A 14,093-nucleotide genomic window follows, 5' to 3' on the forward strand; every position below is an offset into this window, starting at 1 on the left:
TCGCAACAAGCAAACGTATTTTCTGGCTCAGAGTACATCACTAGGCTGTACGACACTAGATTCTGTACTCACATGACAGTCACAGGATACCATCAAATGTGATCAGCAATATCATGGAACAGTGAACTTCAGCCACGAAAGGCCACAATCCGCCCGCTACCTCTCTATCGAGTTCCGATACGTGCTGGTAGACATTTCTTCTTCTCACACGCGACACGACACGATCTTCTCACAAGCAACATCCAAATGCAACTTGCGAATTAGTACCAGCTGCGTAAACTTAGTTTGTATACACACTGTAGATTGTGTTGCTGCTTCTTACTCTGTGTAGTTTCACTAAAATGATAAACATCTGATATATCTAGTACATATATAAGCCAATTTCACATTTTTACGTGCCATCTTCATGGTGTTGCAATTCTAACAGGCAGCATGCCAAGGGCCATGCCGCAGTGTTATCACCGGATCCCGTCTAGTCACCAAAGTCAAGTGGTCTCAAACTGAGCTAACACTTGGATAGAGAGTCTGCTGAGCGCTGTTGCCAAGAGACGTGCACTCACCCCTTGCGTGGCCAATTGAGGAGCTACTTGAGTGAGAAGTATCAGCTCTGCTCTCGAAAGGTGACAACGGCCGGGACAGCGATATGCTGACCAGAAGCTTCCATATCCGCATTCAGTGACGCTTGTCGGCTAGGATGACACGGCAGTCGGTCGGTAACGTTGTGCTTTACAAGGTTTGTTCGGACGTTGTTTAGTTCAGTTTTTAGTAGTGCACACACAAATAACGTTGATATTAATAAGAACCTGCACCATGTATTATGGTACATTTATCATGTCACGATGGCTTTGTGACCTGCTGTCTAAAAAAACAAAATGAGACTAAATACTGCAGTAACATACTCGTAATAAATGGCGTGAAACTCACGCCGTCAAACGTCTTCATAACAAATTCTCACAGAATTGTGCCTTTATCATGTCTCAATGACACTAATCGTCTTACGTAACGCTGACGACACTTTTTGGTACATGAAGAGCGCAGAAACACTTCATCGACGGCCTGACAGAAGCAAAGCGAGCAGTGAGCGTAGGGAATGTGGCGTTGTGTGTGCACGAGACTGCCCAGACAGTGCCGATCAAGGAAAGAGTTAAGCACGTAAACTGCCCATTAGTACCTATCGACTACGATACATCGATTGGAGGATATCATCTCATTGTAGGATATCATATCACAAACAAAGATAACAGCGTTAATTGTAGAGATGACACGTCAATGGAAAGGATACCATCCAGTTATTATAACAATTTCCAAAAATGCACACAAGCGAAAGCAGAACAAAGTAATTATGTACAGTAAAGTAGGAACAAATGCTAGTGCTTACACAAAATTATCTGTTTCTTAGAAGGGAGAACACTAAGTGGCTGATTACACAAATCGATTGTGACTAATGGATATAAAAACCGAGATTGCAAAAAATCGTGTCCTCATTACATTTGATGTGTGCAGTCATCTAGTTAACAGCAAAATTAGACCACAAGCAATTATATGAGATTTAATGGATTTACAGTAGTTATTTTGATACCAAAAAATAAATAAAACCGATTACGAAAATCGTATTTTCAATGGACACGAAAGCAATTAACATAACTGAACTAGATGATTTCAGCCTTACGTCGTTAACAAAATGCAAACCGCGCTACGTTAAAGTTCCTAAAGTGTGTTAAGGAACGACGTTCCATAATAAAAGCTGAACTTCAAAATAGAGCGAGAAATCGCAGGTGTACATACAACTCTCAAAAAGAGCATAAGAATCAGATTATACACCAACACTTGAGGTGTAGAATAAGTTAAGTAGCAAGAGTGTATGTTATATCACCATTACATCAAATGAAAGGAGGATTAATAACCAAACAATAAACGAATTTGTGTCTACTGAAAACCAACTAATCCACTAGCAGCAGCGTCTCTGCATTTCACTGGACGTCCGTGTATGCTGTACAGTTTACAATAAAGTCCATGTGACACATGGTAATAACCAGTATCTTTCAAGTCATGATTGCGCCATGTCACTACAGTTATTTTGGTGAGAATCTGCTCACCGGAAGCAACCGTTTTGTGCACTGAACGCAATACACAACATACACTGATTGCCAGAACATTATGGTCACCGACCTACCATCGTTATAAACCCGTCCGGGAGATAGCAGCGTCACCTGACGAGGAATGACTGCTAGGCAGACACACACACACACACACACACACACACACACACACACACAATGCATGTAGTATCAGTGAGCGTGCTGCCCACATGTAGAATGGAGAAGGCGCTTGACTTCTCTGAGTCTGACCGAGGGCACATGGTGATGGCAATGAGGCTCGGCACGAGCATTTCGGAAACTACACAACTTGTCGGGTGTTCGAGGAGTGATGTGGTGAGTGTCTTCAACACTTGGCGAAATCAAGGCGAAACTATGTCCAGAGGTCGTGGGGTTGGGCGGCCACCCCTCATTACAGATGTCAGACGTCGTATGCTGGGCAGACTGGTAAAATAGGACAGGTTGTAACTGTATCTGCCCTGTGCACAGTGGACCAGAACACTCATAACGAAAGGCCTCCTCAGCCGATGACCGATGCATGTGCCAATATTAACATCACGACATCGGTAACTACGATTGAAACGGGCACGTGACCATTGACACTGGACATTGGCGCAGTGTCAGAGGATTGCATGGTCTGATGAATCCCTATGCCTTCTTCATTCTTCCGCCGTCTTCCAGGGGATCAGCTCCTTGACACCTGCACGGTGGGACAGAGTCAAACTGGCAGCGGCTCCATTATGCTCTGGGAAACCTTCACTTGGACATCCATAGGTCCTGTGGAGCTTGTGCAGTGCACCATGACACCCAAGAAGTATCGTACACTGGATGCAGACCATGTACACTCTTACATGACAGTGTACATCCACTCATGTCGTTCATGTTTCCTGACGGCTGTGGCATTTTTCAACAAGATAATGTGCCATGTCACAAGGCTAGCAATGTGGTGGACTGGTTCGAGTAACACAGTGGCGAGTTCCAGTGCTGGCCCTCCAACGCGCCAGATCTGCACGCGATCGAACACATCTGGGATGTGACTGAACGTGTCGTCAGAGCTCATCGCCCCCTTTTCCGGAATTTAAAAATGTTAGGTGACTTGTGTAGTGTAGTGTTATCCCCTTCCAGCGATTTACTCCGACCTCCTTGCTTCCACATCACAATGTGTCGTCACTGTTATCCATGCCAAAGGTGAACATCCTGGCTATTAAGTAGGTGGTTATAATGTCCTGGGTGATCAGTGTGTATAAAGTATACTAGAGTCAATATGGCTTGGGCCCCACAAAACACAACCACCATTGGGAATCATGTTAATCTATGATCGATCAGTGGCTACTCACAGTTCATTGAGACTCAGGAGCGATCCCAGCAGGTTACAAGGCAGCCACAAATCTCTGCAAGTGTGCATGTCTGAGTGGATAGATGATTTCGAAGGAGGTAAGTATAATCACGCATGTATGCAAGTGAAAGGGCTCGCACAAATCCACAACGGGGGGCTGCAGAAGACTGAAAGTGGGTGAGTGATTTGCCAACAGAATCCCATATTGAAACTTCCTGGCAGATTAAAACTGTGTGCCCGACCGAGACTCGAACTCGGGACCTTTGCCTTTCGCGGGCAAGCGCTCTACCATCTGAGCTACCGAAGCACGACTCACGCCCGGTACTCACAGCTTTACTTCTGCCAGTACCTCGTCTCCTACCTTCCAAACTTTACAGAAGCTCTTCTGCGAACCTTGCAGAACTAGCACTCCTGAAAGAAAGGATATTGCGGAGACATGGCTTAGCCACAGCCTGGGGGATGTTTCCAGAATGAGATTTTCACTCTGCAGCGGAGTGTGCGCTGATATGAAGGTAGGAGACGAGGTACTGGCAGAAGTAAAGCTGTGAGTACCGGGCATGAGTCGTGCTTCGGTAGCTCAGATGGTAGAGCGCTTGCCCGCGAAAGGCAAAGGTCCCGAGTTCGAGTCTCGGTCGGGCACACAGTTTTAATCTGCCAGGAAGTTTCATATCAGCGCACACTCCGCTGCAGAGTGAAAATCTCATTCTAGAATCCCATATTGTTCATTTGCGGGGTACGATGGAGGACATTCCAGGTAATCCGCTTCATTCCATGTACTATTTCGTCATAAGAGATTGCCATCCTTGATCTGAGAGATATCCTGCTGGTCCAGGCATCTTTTCCTAATGCTAAATAAGAGCATCTCTGCTTTACATACCTTGCAGTTAGCTAAAGTATTCATGTGAGATGGAGGCTTCGTGCCTGAAATAACACAGAATTGCTCCTCATCTGTAGTGAGTCCTCACTGAATAGGTGAAAGATATATTTTAGCCCTTCTGTCCTTTGTTAGAACCCGAGGTAACAGGCAATGACCCATGCCATCCGCACTTGACCTGACGGTTTTCAGAAAGGACTGGTTAAATACTATTGGTGGTAGTGTGTTCGTTACTGTTAGAAGTATTCTATCTTGTAGAGAAATTGAAGTAGATAGTTCCTGTGAGTAGTAGGGGTAGAGATAATAGATGACAACCGGAATAAATTAGTAATTCGTTCCTTTTACCGACCTCCCGACTCAGATGATATATTTTCTGAACAGTTCAAAGAAGACTAGAATCTCATTTGAAATATGTGCCCGACTCATGCAATTATATAAGTACTTGGTGGTGACTTCAATTTTCCCTCGATATATTGGCGAAATTACATATTTAAAGTCAGTGGTAGACGCAAAGCATCGTCCGAAAGCGTACTACATGCTTTCTCCGGAAGTTATTTTGAACAGTATGTATAGGAGTCCACTCCACGTGTACATGTTGCGAAAACACACTCGAATTCTTAGCATTATCTATCTAAAAAAGCAGATAAGAATTCGCTTGTCACCTTCCTAAGTGACAGCCTCCATTCCTTCCGAACTAACTACGATCAGATATGGCCTAAATTCAAAGAAATAGAACTGATAGCAATGGGGAGACTTATGCCAAATAAATTAATAATAGACTGAACTGATTTCGCCCTGACCCCCAGTGTAAACAAACACGTCAAAACACTATTGCAGAAGCAATGAAAGAAGCATGCCAAATTTAAAAGAACACAAAAATCTCAAGACTGGCGAAATTTTATAGAAGCTTCGAATTTAGATCGAACGTTAATACGAGATGTTTTTAATAGTTTCCACAATGAAACTGTCTCGAAATCTGGCAGGAAATCCAAAGAGATTCTGGTGGTATACCAACAGCAAGACACAAACAATACTTTCACTGCACTGTAGCGAAGGTCATGTACCACTAAAGTGGAGTTACTAAAAACAGTTTTGCCAAATACTTTCAGCAGAGAAGACACAAGAGAATTCTGGATTTCGAATCAAAAACTGGTGCCAACATGAGTCACTTAGAAGTAGATAACCTCGGGGTAGCAAAGCAACTTAAATCACTTAAGAAAGGCAAGTCCTCCAGTCCGAATTGTATACCAATTGGATTCCTTTCAGAGAATGTTGATATAATAGTTCCGTACTTACCAATCTCCTTCCTCAACGAAATGTCTGTATCTAAAGACTAAAAAGTTGCCCTGGTCACACAGATACTTAAGAAAGAAAGTAACCCGATGAGTTATATACCCACATCACTGACGTCGATTTGCAGTAGGATTTTGGGACATATATTGTGTTCGATCGTTGTGAGTTACCTCGAGGAAAACGATGTATTAACACACAGTGATCGAAGCTACAGAAAATATCGTTCTTATGAAATTTAGCTCGCTCCTTATTCTCACGAAGTAACGAGTGCTACGACAGAAGATCTCAAATTGATTCCATATTCCTAGATTTCCAAAAGGCATTTGATATCGTTCCTCACTAGCGATATATAATCAAGTTGCGTGCCTATGGAGTATCGTCTCAGTTATGTGACTAGATTCAAAAGTTGTCAAGTAAAACAGAAGTGATATCTGGCTTTCTCCAAGGAAGTATTATAGAATCTTTGCTGTTCCTGATCTACATCTCCGTTTGCAAAGTGATGCTGTCCAATGCTGCAAAGCTGTGACTACATATAATCATTACACGGTGTTTACAATATGTAACAAGTACCTCTTCGAGACGTTCTAAGGGGTTCTGAAATGTATGATTTTATACATATGACACGTAAAATCTGGTAAGAGCTGAAATCTGGCCCTGAAAAAAACTCCTGTTTATTGTTTATTACTGATGACCGACAAATCCCTGAGACCAGAACTGTTGAGGTAAATAAACAATAAGCGTATGAAGATGATATAATATTTTTATCGTCAGTTCAGTCCTTTTAGTTATTTGTACGTGAAGGCTAAATATTTTGAGTCAGTTCAGTCCTTTTAGGTATTTGTACGTGAAGGCTAAATATTTTGAGTCCTATCTGGAGGCAATTCTCCATATTTCACGATTTTTGTAACCCAAAATGTCGTATATTAGACAGTTATTGTTTAATGGCTGCAAAATTTTAAAATATTGACGTGTAAGGCTCTGATTTGCCACTGAATAGGAACACTTCCTCCTTTGTGTTATATCTACATCTAAATAATTACCCTTCAATCCCCAATTAAGTGCCTGACAGAGAGTTCATCGAATCATCTTCATGCTATTTCTCTACCGTTCCACATCCCCATGAAAAGCCCGCGTGAAAAACGAACACTTAACTCTTTCCGCGCGTGCTCTGATTTCTTTTATTTTATTACAATGATCATTTCTTCCTATGTAGGTGGGCGCCAGCAAAATATTTTAGCATTCGGAAGAGAAAGACAGTGACCGAAATTTCAGGAGAAGATAACGCAACGAAAAAAAGCCTTTGTTTAAATGATGGCCAGACAAATTCTGGGATCAAAAGCGTGACAATTTCCATGTTTACTTGTCCGAATTAATCTGTTCATGGCAGTTTAGTGTATAATTATGAAGCTTCTTGTATATATCCTAATGCAGAATTTCATGTTTATATTTATTGATATGAGTTTCTGAGAGAGGCTTGTGGGTAGAACCATTTGTGCACTGAATTCCGTAACTGGATAACGTCTGCATATGCTAACATAACCAAAATACGATCAATTTCTTTCGAATTTCCGTATCATATGTAGGGCTTTACAGAAGAACATTCAAATACAGGAAAGTTATAATTAAACTTTCGCTACTTGAGCCAGTGTAGACTGTAAACTATTTACCGTACGGGTAACCAACTGTATAGGAATGCTGTTCAAACTGTGTGCTGCAGGATTTGCGTTGTTAGCCTAGTGACACGACTTACCGTTATACGTTGGTACTGATACGCCGCCGTAGGGGTGAAACACAAGCATTGCCGTGCGTTATAGTTGCAGACAGTCAACCCCCGGGTCTGGAAGAGGTGAGCAGGGCTTTACCCATACAGCTGTTTTATCAAAACAACAGCAACAGAGTTCCCGCTCTTCCCGAGTATCGACGCATTAAAGGAGTACGGAGAGGTCCTCTTTCCGCGTCGGGTTTGAAAAACATAATTCGGAAGCTCGAATTAAATGGCGACATGGGAATTGCTCCTGGGAGAGGCATAAATTATTGAAGAAATTACTGTTGCCATGGCTGAGAATGATGGACCAATGGGCGATCTTCATGCAGTGCACAAGCTGTGTCAAGACAACTGAACACTGCATCGCCCACCGTTGTTTCGAGGAGGAGTAGAGCAATCTCTGGTGCGGTTCCAGGCTGTCGTGGACGCAGATGGTCGTCACATCGAGCAACATTTGTAACCTGGACGTAAATATGGCACGCAATTAGCAAATGTTACCCTTATACGTGGAAATTCAAATGTGCATTTATCAATGTGTATTCGTTATTTCTCTTCCCCTTCTCCTTACAAATGTTTCCACTAAGTTTCATTGTCCTACACCCAATTGTTTGTCATGAGGGCCCTACGAAAGCTTAATTATAACCATACAATATTTTCAAGTCATTATAAATGGCTTTCGAACAATTGATCCAATTTACAACATTTGGGCAACAAATGGCGGGAAATATTGAGATATGGCACTTGTTATTTATCTGAGAGGCTCAATATGATCTAAAAATGGTTCAAATGGCTCTGAGCACTATGGGACTCAACTGCTGAGGTCATTAGTCCCCTAGAACTTAGAACTACTTAAACCTAACTAACCTAAGGACATCACAAACATCCATGCCCGAGGCAGGATTCGAACCTGCGACCGTAGCGGTCTTGCGGTTCCAGACTGCAGCGCCTTTAACCGCACGGCCACTTCGGCCGGCTTATGATCTAATCATTAAGGTCTCGTGTTGGGATAGACAGCAATTCAGATCCCTGTCTCGTTATCTGGATTTAGGTTTTCCGCAATTCTCGCTATCGATTAAGGCAAATGCCGAGATGGCTCCTCTGAAGGGACACGATCGATTTCCTCGCTCGTGTTACAGTGCACAAGGATTAGCTCGTTCAATAGAGTAACAATCTTGAATGCGTTGCCATGTCTCATCTGCATTTAGATCGTCGACTTCGACTGAATTCTCGCTTGCTATCGAGAGACCGGACAGGTAGAAGTCAGTTCCGTTTGAATTTGGTGTTTTGAGCGACTCACCTCTGCCATTAGATTGCCCTGAATAAAGTGTACTGATGCACTGCAAGCGTATGCAGGACGATTCATGTAAACCTGAAGTACTTCAGTGGGCCATAACTTCCCTCTGCGAAATTTGATTTAATGATCTCAGTAGCTCTGGGTGAATCAGAAGTACCGCCCGTTGTTGGCAAGCTGTTTCAGCGCATGAGGTTCTTTGTCCGGTATAATGGCGCGCTCGCTCGGCTTGTGTTAGTTCGTTCGTAGCTTAGCCTTTTGGTCGCTGTTTGTGAAGTCTGTGAGTGTGAAGTTACGGCGCCGTGACAATAACGAGCATATTAGTGAAATGTTCGCAGTCTTTAGTCGGCAGAAACATTGCACTACACACTTCAAGAACGGGTTTTTAATGTGAAAACATATTGGAAGACAGTTTTTGAAGCTCTGTCTCATGAACAGATCATCAAATTTTTCTGTTGGTCGTCTGTATATGTACGTCACCTCTACCGATTTCTGTCCCATTCGGATAATTTATTCGCGGTGCGGCTGCGTCGAGTGTTCTTTTTTTTGTGTTGAAGAGTGTATGTAAGAGACAAAAACAATTCCGGAAACCATGAAATGCGTTCGCAGCTGCGAATACGCACAACTTACAGCTATATAATGAAATGACAACAATGAAAAAATTTGTGCCAGACCGGAACTGGAACACGGATTTTCCAATTTCCCACTTTACGTGAGCAATCGTCTTAACTCTTTTTTTTTTTTTTTTTTATTTGGACGTAGCGGACGTCACATAACATCCGTTGTTGATCACTTCACTCAGTTTTTTTTTAATTATTACAGAAACCAACCAGCTCTCTGACGGCACACGCTGAGCTACCGTACCGACTAACCTCCGACTGGGGCAGCCGCGTGAACCGTGGCAAGGCGCTTCAAACCACGCGGCTACCCCGCTATGCAAGCACAGCTCACGGACAGACCGAAAATTCCACAAGTCGTCGTCGGTGTGTCAACAGTCTGCACTCGTACACATTTTGTAATTCCCGTACAGGGGAGACATTTATTTGAAAGTCGCTGGTCTAGTCTTAGCAGGTAAATACGGTATTCGAAGCATCGCACTTCCTACCAATACAGGCACTGAAATATTGTAATTCTGGAATCTTTTCGCCATTTATAATATCACTTGGGAGGTCTGATTTATTTGAACAGGGTAAAATACCTTGATTTTCTAGTGTCGGAATCGTTGAAATTCGTAGCAAAAAGGGTAGGGAACAGTACTATCTACTGAAGATAAACTATTAGTTTAAATCTTCAGTATTTATTACATATAAATGTCGAACAGTTGAGTTGTATAAGATTTCGTAGGGTATATAGATGAATGAATGAAAAATACAATTATTAACCCAATATCCTTATGAATTTACTGATACAAAACATGGCTCTGAGCACTACGGGACTTAACATCTGTGGTCATCAGTCACCTAGAACTTAGAACTACTTAAACCTAACTAATCTAAGGACATCACTCACATCCATGCCCGAGGCAGGATTCGAACCTGCGGCCGTAGCGGTCACGCGGCTCCAGACTGAAGCGCCTAGAACCACACGGCCACACCGGCCGGCCACAAAACATGATCATTCTCGTTTTTGGGGCCGCAAGAAAGAACGACTAAGGGAAAGGAATGTAAATTCTCCACCTGTAACAAGTGCAGTCACAAGGCTTGTATATTCTCGCAGTTACAGAAGACATCTGTTTCGATCAACGTCATACTAACATTAAGAAAGCGGCTAAGTTATGAATGGAAAAAGGAAAGCAACATCGCCCAGACGGCACTTCATGAGCAGTTCTTCAAAGCACGCATATGGGCACTACCAACTAGGCTGTGGTCCATTCACGAACTCAGGATAAAGAATTTAGTGAATTAGCTGAAATTATACTGAATAAAACGTGTGTCTCGAGACCGTTTCCTAAGAATGTACTGAGGGTATCATTTCACTTCGACAAGCCGCACTTACCCTCTGAAGAATCGATACCACATCGTATGCCTGTGCCTGCCTCTTTCCAAATCGAATACTAGGATGCATCACGTCCGCTTTCTTCGTGGATCAGCAAGAGCACTAGAACGAGCAAGAATCATTCCACTTCGTCCCCAGGCTTAACTTGGGCCCTACATAAGAAAATGTACATGTTAGTTTGCTAACTATTCACGTTCCAAGAGCTATTGTTCCACCAATTGGACAATAAGCTGTTTTCATTTCATCCCTCCCCCCCCTCCCACCCTCCCACATTAATTTTCGGAGGCGAGCCATTGGGACAAGGGTAGAGAGAGAAGAAAGCATGGCACAAGCGAGACACGCCGGCCGCGGTGGCCGTGCGGTTCTAGGCGCTCCAGTCCGGAGCCGCGCTGCTGCTACGGTCGCAGGTTCGAATCATGCCTTGGGCATGGGTGTGTGTGATGTCCTTAGGTTAGTTAGGTTTAAGTAGTTCTAAGTTGTAGGGGACTGATGACCACAGCAGTTGAGTCCCATAGTGCTCAGAGCCATTTGAACCATTTTGAACCACAAGCGAGACACGTGGTATTCATGTGAACAACTCTCTGGCATCTCGTTGTCTGGGAATTTCATGTCCTTTTAGAAAATATTCTGTTGTTAGGCTTCTCTTCTACTTCCACATTTTAACTCGAATAGTGTCCGAATGTGTATTAAGGTGTCGTATTTGCTTAGTTCCACCTTTCTTCGCGCCGTCCGTTCGACGAGCCCATTATCAGACCAGCAGCGGAGACGTTACTGCCTATGGGGCCTCGCAACTATGACGTCAGCAAGCGAAGTACCTGAAGCAGAGTCAGGTCACCCACACAAAACACGTAACTTTGCTCCTATTGTTTGTGGGACTTACCGTAGTGCGGCCGCAGCCTTAGCGGCGTCCATGTCTATGCAAAATACGCTCTAGGAGGCAGAGAGCAGTCTTATTTAACATATAAACTCTCCTTGCATTGGGACCCGCCACAGCGGCGCCTTGAAGCCAAAAGGCTAGAATCACGTGTAGATATTTTTTCCTTACATCAAGTGATCAGAACTCCCCAAAACTTGCCTGTACCGTAACAGGCGTCTAAAATTAGGAAGTTGCGATAAGTGAAGTGCTATTTTTACAACTTCTGCAGTTGCTCTTGCTGATTGATGTCGTCATTCTCACTCCCATTCCATTATATGAGGACACAGATTAAATGTTAAGCAGAGGTGGGCACTAAGCGTAATGAAATGTCCCTGCCAGCAGTTGGAGACGACAGTTATAAAAAGAGGACAAAGGGTGCTGCATATTGGAAGAAGGAGAAAGGGCTTTAATAAAGATGAAGAATCACAAAGCAAGTGGACGTGATGTACTATCAGCAGAGTTGTTTAAGGGTTTTGGGAAAAGTGTTGCGAAGAAGTTAACTTATCTATGCAATAATATATATGAAAAACGTGAATCGCCGGATGACTTTCAGTCAGCAGGAACGATACCGACTGAGAAGAAAGGAAATGCCCAGAAATATGGGGATTTTAGAACCATAAGTATGATTTCTCTTGCAGCAAAAGTTCTACTGAACCTTTTTTAGAGTAGAGTGGAATAAATTAATGAACACTGTAATGAAGAATTGAGGCAACTGGAGGGATAAAAGGTTGATTAAGAATGAGTACCTACAACAGAAAATGCGAGTACCGATTGGCAATGAGATGGCAGAGGAAAGCACAGTTGGAAGACAGAAAATCCTTATAGAGGTCTATGATCATGACGCTCGTATAAGAAAATTGTCTACGTCGATCGATCTACACAGATAAGCTTATTTTTTTCTTTTTTTTAATGAACAGCAAAAAGTGTGAGGACTTCCACACACGCACGAAAAATTTCTCACTCAATTTATGTTACACGTTAATACATACAAATTTAAAGATTGTCGATTTAACAGAATTATCTTTCGGTCATTGGTCTTCTTATAGGTTTGATGCTTCCCGCCATAGCACAAACAATTTTTTAAATTCTTCTTCAGCACCATATCTCAGACACTTCTATCCTTTTGCGAGTGGTGTTCGATTCGTAATGTAATACATTTTCTTTTTAAAAGTAGGTTGGTTTTATTCAGATTTCCAATACACCATACTGTTCCCCACATTGCCCCCTCTTTTGGGTACAAAACCCTTATTTTTCAACATAATCGCCTTTCAATGCGACGGCTTTAAGCCACCTCGTTGGGAGGACCTGTGTGGATGGTACGATTCTACTAGTTGTTGCATCAATAGACTCCCCACCATACGCGTACTGCATCGCGTGGAGTGCATCGTTCATTGGGCCAAACAGAGGGAAGTCGGAAGGTCCGAGATCAGGGCTCTAAGTTGGATGAGTAAGAACTGTCCAGTGAGGTTCTGCGCGTTCCTCTCGGGTGCGGAGACTTTAGTGGGGTCTTGTGTTGTCATGGAGAAGTTCGTTAGCATTTTTGTGGCGACGAACACGCTAAAGTCGTTTCTTCAATTTCCTTATGGTGGCAAATACACTTCAGAGTTATCGTTGCACCATGAAGGAGGACATCTACATCTACATCTACATCTACATCCATATTCCGCAAGCCACCTGACGGTGTGTGGCGGAGGGTACTTTGAGTACCTCTATCGGTTCTCCCTTGTATTCCAGTCTCGTATTGTTCGTGGAAAGAAAGACTATTGGTATGCCTCTGTGTGGGCTCTAATCTCTCTGATTTTATCCTGATGGTCTCTTCGCGAGATATACGTAGGCCTCTTACTGTTTGGCTCCTCGGTGAAGGTATGTTCTCGAAAATTCAACAAAAGCCCGTACCGAGCTACTGAGCGTCTCTCCTGCAGAGTCTTCCACTGGAGTTTATCTGCCATCTCCGTTACGCTTTCCTCTAACGAAGCGCGCTGCTCTCCATTGGATCTTCTCTATCTCATCTATCAACCCTGTCTGGTACGGATCCCACACTGGTGAGCAATATTCAAGCAGTGGGCGAACAAGTCTACTGTAACCTACTTCCTTTGTTTTCGGATTGCATTTCCTTAGGATTCTTCTAATGAATCTCAGTGTGGCATCCGCTTTACCGACGATCAACTTTATATCATCATTCCATTTTAAATGACTCCTAATGCGTACTCCCAGATAATTTAGGGAATTAACTGCTTACAGTTGCTGACCTCCTATGTTGTAGCTAAATGATAAGGGATCTTTCTTTCTATGTATTCGCAGCACATTACACTTGTCTGCATTGAGATTCAATTGTCATTCCTTACACCATGCATCAATTCGTTGCAGATCCTCCTGCATTTCAGTACAATTTTCCAATCTCTCGATATACTACAGCATCATCCGCAAAAAGCTTCAGTGAACTTCCGATGATATCCACAAGGTCATTTATGGTTCAAATGGCTCTGAGCACTATGCGACTTAACTTCTGAGGTCAGCAGTCGCCTAG

The sequence above is a fragment of the Schistocerca cancellata genome, chromosome 1 (assembly GCF_023864275.1).
Source record: "Schistocerca cancellata isolate TAMUIC-IGC-003103 chromosome 1, iqSchCanc2.1, whole genome shotgun sequence".
In the NCBI taxonomy this organism is placed as follows: Eukaryota; Metazoa; Arthropoda; class Insecta; order Orthoptera; family Acrididae; genus Schistocerca; species Schistocerca cancellata.